The sequence below is a fragment of the Symphodus melops genome (genome assembly GCF_947650265.1).
Source record: "Symphodus melops genome assembly, chromosome: 8".
Taxonomy (NCBI): Eukaryota; Metazoa; Chordata; class Actinopteri; order Labriformes; family Labridae; genus Symphodus; species Symphodus melops.
The window spans coordinates 137501-145082 of record NC_136698.1 but is presented as its reverse complement, the minus strand read 5'-3'; the positions used below and the strand labels follow the sequence as shown (position 1 = coordinate 145082).

General features: G+C 47.1%; 1 long non-coding RNA gene across 1 annotated transcript; it reads right to left on the bottom strand.

Annotated features, from left to right (window-relative positions):
- Positions 1-2459: 2459 nt before the first annotated feature.
- On the bottom strand, positions 2460-4800 carry LOC306828304. The gene is made up of 3 exons (XR_013779717.1): positions 4405-4800; positions 2839-2929; positions 2460-2753 (listed from the first exon to the last, which is right to left on the bottom strand). It is a non-coding gene; the product is annotated as an uncharacterized lncRNA (long non-coding RNA).
- Between the last annotated feature and the right edge of the window lie 2782 nt (positions 4801-7582).

Below are 7582 nucleotides of genomic sequence, written 5' to 3'. Positions count from 1 at the left end.
CCTTATTAGGGACCGAAGCACTGACCAGTGTGAAGGACCCTATTGATTATTGACCCTTATTAGGGACCGAAGCACTGACCAGTGCGAAGGACCCTATTGATTATTGATCCTTATTAGGGACCGAAGCACTGACCAGTGTGAAGGACCCTATTGATTATTGATCCTTATTAGGGACCGAAGCACTGACCAGTGCGAAGGACCCTATTGATTATTGATCCTTATTAGGGACCGAAGCACTGACCAGTGTGAAGGACCCTATTGATTATTGATCCTTATTAGGGACCGAAGCACTGACCAGTGCGAAGGACCCTATTGATTATTGATCCTTATTAGGGACCGAAGCACTGACCAGTGCGAAGGACCCTATTGATTATTGATCCTTATTAGGGACCGAAGCACTGACCAGTGCGAAGGACCCTATTGATTATTGACCCTTATTAGGGACCGAAGCACTGACCAGTGCGAAGGACCCTATTGATTATTGATCCTTATTAGGGACCGAAGCACTGACCAGTGCGAAGGACCCTATTGATTATTGATCCTTATTAGGGACCGAAGCACTGACCAGTGTGAAGGACCCTATTGATTATTGATCCTTATTAGGGACCGAAGCACTGACCAGTGTGAAGGACCCTATTGATTATTGACCCTTATTAGGGACCGAAGCACTGACCAGTGCGAAGGACCCTATTGATTATTGATCCTTATTAGGGACCGAAGCACTGACCAGTGTGAAGGACCCTATTGATTATTGACCCTTATTAGGGACCGAAGCACTGACCAGTGCGAAGGACCCTATTGATTATTGACCCTTATTAGGGACCGAAGCACTGACCAGTGCGAAGGACCCTATTGATTATTGATCCTTATTAGGGACCGAAGCACTGACCAGTGTGAAGGACCCTATTGATTATTGACCCTTATTAGGGACCGAAGCACTGACCAGTGCGAAGGACCCTATTGATTATTGATCCTTATTAGGGACCGTAGCACTGACCAGTGCGAAGGACCCTATTGATTATTGACCCTTATTAGGGACCGAAGCACTGACCAGTTTGAAGGACCCTATTGATTATTGACCCTTATTAGGGACCGAAGCACTGACCAGTGCAAAGGACCCTATTGATTATTGATCCTTATTAGGGACCGAAGCACTGACCAGTGCAAAGGACCCTATTGATTATTGATCCTTATTAGGGACCGAAGCACTGACCAGTGCAAAGGACCCTATTGATTATTGATCCTTATTAGGGACCGAAGCACTGACCAGTGCAAAGGACCCTATTGAAACCCAAATGATTTATTTATTTATTTATTTTCTCCGGTCCGTCTCTTTGACGCCATTTTTCACGGCCTGAACGTGAATGAAAACTCAAAAATTCCCACGGTCATCAGGTCTGGAGAAAAATTTGATATTTTAGTAGTTTCGTAAAATAAATTTGCAAAATGACTCAGTGGCGCCCCCTTCAAATTTTCAAAAGGGCCTCCCCATAGAGGTTTTTTCATCGTACCTCCATGAAATTTTTATGCACATTCAGCATGCGAGATCTCACATAAAATCCTCTTACACCCAGAGTCAAAACCAAACAGGAAGTCCGCCATATTTTTTTTTGTTGAATGGCTGAAATCCACGTTTCACAGGTTAGCTATTTGAACGAACTCCTATAAAAGCAATTATCCGATTGACACAATGAGAATGTCAGTGTGTTCTCGACATGTTGAAGATCTCTCGTTGTGCTCTGCATGTTATTTAGTCAAAGGGCGTGGTCATACGGACGCGTTGTTCGTCACAAACAGGAAGTAGTTTGTTACGGGCCTTAATATAGGTGTAGAGTCACCAAACATCACACACATGATCCCAGTGGAAAAATAAAACTACACAAGTTGGTATAAAAAGTGGGCGTGGCTAAATGACTCAGTGGCGCCCCCTTGAAATTTTCAAAAAGGCCTCCCTATAGAGGTTTTTTTGTCCTACATGTACAAATGCAGGGATTATGCTCATTGGGTATGTCAGGAGATACATAAAATCCTCTTACGCCTTTAGTCAAAACCAAACAGGAAGTCCGCCATCTTTTTTTGAATGTAAGAAAAATGGCCGAAATTCACGTTTCACAGGTTAGCTATTTGAACGAACTCCTAAAACAGCGGTTTTGAGACACCCGGTTTTGAGACACCCGGTTTTGAGACACCCGGTTTTGAGACACCCGGTTTTGTTACCTGGAGAATCATTTTAGGTTTGTTTGGGACTTTGAGTTTCATAAAGGGATAAATGTTTTCTTGTATTTCTAAATGTCGACAGTTTGTGTTGTAAAAAAGAAACATAATAAGATGCAGTCATCAGAAACTGATACGATTATTGATCATGTATACAGAGATATCAATCACCAGGTTTCTCTGTGAGCATGTAAACATCCTGAATCAAAACCTGGAAACTCAAGTCCACGTAAACACTCACAGGTGAGAGACACAGAGGACAGGTGAGAGACACAGAGGACAGGTGAGAGACACAGAGGACAGGTGAGAGACACAGAGGACAGGTGAGGGACACAGAGGACAGGTGAGAGACACAGAGGACAGGTGAGAGACACAGAGGACAGGTGAGAGACACAGAGGACAGGTGAGAGACACAGAGGACAGGTGAGAGACACAGAGGACAGGTGAGATCATCGACACTCACCTTGAGCTTCTTGTTGAGTTTGCAGCAGTATCTGTACAACATGGCGAGATTCAGAGGACCAAAGTCTGCGTAGAAACTGACACACACACACACACACACACACACTGAGATCATATCCACTGACTGTACAGTTTTGGGCTCAGACTATAAACTGGACTCACTTCTCGTACAGGAACTCGTCGTCTGTACTGAAGTAGTGCGTGTTGGCCGTGCTTTTGGGTTTGCTGCGTAACGTGGCAAAGTAGAGACGCTCTGTGAGAGACACACACACACACATCAGAGACACACACACACACACACATCAGAGACACACACACACATTGTCTGATCCAACCTTCACTACAGGGCCCCAGTACACTAACTGCACCTTCATCATGATGATGGTTTCTCTATTAGTGATGATGATTTTGTTTGATAACTATGATGCTTTCTATTCTGGTTAGCGCTCTGAAGAAATGAAGTCAATATCCTAACCAGTCTGAGCTCCGCCCCTACCCGTCCGAGCCCCGCCCCCACACGTCTGAGCCCTGCCCCTATCCGCCCGAGCCCTGCCCCCACAAGTCTGAGCCCTGCCCCTATCCGCCCGAGCCCCGCCCCTACCCGTCCGAGCCCTGCCCCCACCAGTCTGAGCCCCGCCCCTACCCGTCCGAGCCCTGCCCCCACCAGTCTGAGCCCCGCCCCTACCCGTCCGAGCCCCGCCCCCACAAGTCTGAGCCCTGCCCCTATCCGCCCGAGCCCTGCCCCCACCAGTCTGAGCCCCGCCCCTACCCGTCCGAGCCCCGCCCCCACAAGTCTGAGCCCTGCCCCTATCCGCCCGAGCCCCGCCCCTACCCGTCCGAGCCCCGCCCCCACAAGTCAGCCCCGCCCCTGTTTTAAAGTGTGTGTATTATTGTGTGTATTGTGTGCATTATTGTGTATTCATTTTAAGTGTGTATTATTATGTGTGTAGTGTGTGCATTATTATGTGTGTAGTAATTTTAAGTGTGTATTATTATTATGTGTGTACCTGATTATATTACTGATCTGCTTCAACCCTACACCCCCTGTAGATCTCTCAGGTCCTCGGATCAGAGCTTCCTCGTGGTCCCGATGGCCCGTTTAAAAACTAAGGCTGGCTGCTTTTGAAGAGGAGCTGAAGACATCTTTTTAGATTTGCTTTTGTGCTTTCAAATCATTGAATTTGGGGCGGCAGTAGCTCAGTCTGTAGGGACTTGGGTTGGGAACCGGAGGGTCGCCGGTTCAAGTCCCGGCACGGACCAAGTCCGGAAACTGGTCTGGTAGCTGGAGAGGTGCCAGTCCATTTCCTGAGCACTGCCGAGGTGCCCCTGAGCAAGGCACCGAACCCCAAAACTGCTCTGGAGCGCTCGCTGTGGGCAGCCCCCTCACTCTGAGACCTCTCCATTAATGCATGTCACTAGAACCCTGTTTGTGCATGAGTGTGTATCTCGGCCTATGTGTGTGTTAGACAGAGTGTAAACTGAATTTCCCCTCGTGGGATTAATAAAGTGTAAATTATTATTATTATTATTTGATTGCAATTTCAATTTGTCATATTTAATGCCTTGTTGTTGTTGTTTTGTTGTTTTCTACTGATTAATAATTGTAAAAGCACTTTGTGACCTTGTGCTGTGAAAGGTGTCATATAAATAAACTTTACTTACTTACTATTATGTGTGTATTATTATGTGTGTGTTTAGTGTATTATCATTGTGTAGGTGTGTATGTACCTTTAATAACCTGCGCGGCCCCCAGCAGCGGCTCGCTCTCCTCCGTCAGGCCGAACAGGGCGGACAGGATCGGGGAGTGTCGCACTCCCTCTCCGGTCATGGATCCGTCTAATTCCTGAACTCTCTCGCCTCTAACAAACTTTAAAACTGCTAACAGCTCGGCTATCCGTTAGCAGGCTATCAGGTACAGTTTAAAAAGTTAAAAAAAAACTTAATCCTCAGTTTCCCATCAGTCCCTGCGGCTGGTCTTCATTTATAAAAGAATATGTTTGGGTTTTTTATACTGGTTCTGTTGTTTACCGGTAAATATTCCCGGGTTAGCATGTTAGCGTGTTAGCACTGAAACTGTTCGCTCAACACTCTGAAACTCTGGCTGACCAGATCCCTCCTTAAGACACGTTGCCATGGCAACCGCAGCCAATCACAGGACGGGACAGGCTGTGCCGCCTTCACGGTCCGCTGGGAAACACGATGACTCTGAGGCTTTATAATGTCTAGTTTATTAAATACTTTATTAATTCCACGAGGAGGGTAAATTCAGTTTACACTCTGTCTAATGAACACACACACAGGGCTGTGATACACACACACAGGGCTGTGATACACACACACAGGACTGTGATACACACACAGGACTGTGATACACACACACAGGACTGTGATACACACACACAGGACTGTGATACACACACAGGACTGTGATACACACACACAGGGCTGTGATACACACACACAGGACTGTGATACACACACAGGGCTGTGATACACACACACAGGACTGTGATACACACACAGGGCTGTGATACACACACACAGGGCTGTGATACACACACACAGGGCTGTGATACACACACAGGACTGTGATACACACACACAGGACTGTGATACACACACACAGGACTGTGATACACACACACAGGGCTGTGATACACACACAGGACTGTGATACACACACAGGGCTGTGATACACACACAGGACTGTGATACACACACACAGGACTGTGATACACACACAGGACTGTGATACACACACACAGGACTGTGATACACACACAGGACTGTGATACACACACAGGGCTGTGATACACACACAGGACTGTGATACACACACACAGGACTGTGATACACACACAGGACTGTGATACACACACACAGGACTGTGATACACACACACAGGGCTGTGATACACACACAGGGCTGTGATACACACACACAGGACTGTGATACACACACAGGACTGTGATACACACACAGGACTGTGATACACACACACAGGGCTGTGATACACACACAGGACTGTGATACACACACACAGGACTGTGATACACACACACAGGACTGTGATACACACACAGGGCTGTGATACACACACACAGGACTGTGATACACACACAGGACTGTGATACACACACAGGGCTGTGATACACACACACAGGACTGTGATACACACACAGGACTGTGATACACACACAGGGCTGTGATACACACACAGGACTGTGATACACACACAGGACTGTGATACACACACAGGACTGTGATACACACACACAGGGCTGTGATACACACACAGGGCTGTGATACACACACACAGGACTGTGACGATGCTAAATGGAGCCTCTTCTTGTGCACGCCTGAATTTGATTCAGTTTAAAGTTGTGCACCGTATCCACTACAGTAAGGTTCTACCCTCACCTGGATGGGAGGTGTCCGTATCCACTACAGTAAGGTTCTACCCTCACCTGGATGGGAGGTGTCCGTATCCACTATAGTAAGGTTCTACCCTCACCTGGATGGGAGGTGTCCGTATCCACTACAGTAAGGTTCTACCCTCACCTGGATGGGAGATGTCCGTATCCACTACAGTAAGGTTCTACCCTCACCTGGATGGGAGGTGTCCGTATCCACTATAGTAAGGTTCTACCCTCACCTGGATGGGAGGTGTCCGTATCCACTACAGTAAGGTTCTACCCTCATCCACTACAGTAAGGTTCTACCCTCATCCACTACAGTAAGGTTCTACCCTCACCTGGATGGGAGGTGTCCGTATCCACTACAGTAAGGTTCTACCCTCACCTGGATGGGAGGTGTCCGTATCCACTACAGTAAGGTTCTACCCTCACCTGGATGGGAGGTGTCCGTATCCACTACAGTAAGGTTCTACCCTCACCTGGATGGGAGGTGTCCGTATCCACTACAGTAAGGTTCTACCCTCACCTGGATGGGAGGTGTCCGTATCCACTACAGTAAGGTTCTACCCTCACCTGGATGGGAGGTGTGATCGTTGTAAGGCTGCTAAAGCGGATTTGGTTCATATGTTCTGGGCGTGTTCCAGTTTGAGAGGGTTCTGGATATCAATATTTAGAACTCTGAATGAAGCTTTTGGTTTAGCGCTGAAACCTATAACGGCCATATTTGGAGTGAAAGGGAAACATTGCTGTGGTACGTGGCAACGTCAGGCTTTTGCAACCTTGATAGTGGAAATCTGTAACACCACGGAGGGCTTCGGTGCGGCTGCGTGATACGACGATGTTTTTGAAAGTTGAAAACATGCAACGCAAACATTGTACAAATTTTCTTTAAGGTTCAATAAAAATATATGTAAAAAACCCAAACAGGATCCTAGTGACATGCATTAATGGAGAGCCCACAGCGAGCCCTCCAGAGCAGTTTTGAGGTTTGGTGCCTTGCTCAAGGGCACCTCAGCGGTGCTCAGGAAGTGGACTGGAACCTCTCCAGCTATCGAACCAATTTCCAGACTTGGTCCATGCCAGGGCTTGAACCGGCAACCTTCCGAATCCCAACCCAAGTCCCTACAGACTGAGACACTGCTGCCCCAAGAGAGAGTGCCGAACCCCAACCCTTCAAAATAAACATAACCCTTCAAAATAAAATAATAAGATCTGTAAACGCAGTCAAACAGTTTAAAACAAGCAGCCAATACACCTGAGAACACCTGTAAGAACACTGAGAACACCTAGAAGAACACTGAGAACACCTGTAAGAACACTGAGAACACCTGTAAGAACACTGAGAACACCTGTAAGAACACTGAGAACACCTAGAAGAACACTGAGAACACCTAGAAGAACACTGAGAACACCTGTAAGAACACTGAGAACACCTGTAAGAACACTGAGAACACCTGTAAGAACACTGAGAACACTGAGAACACCTGTAA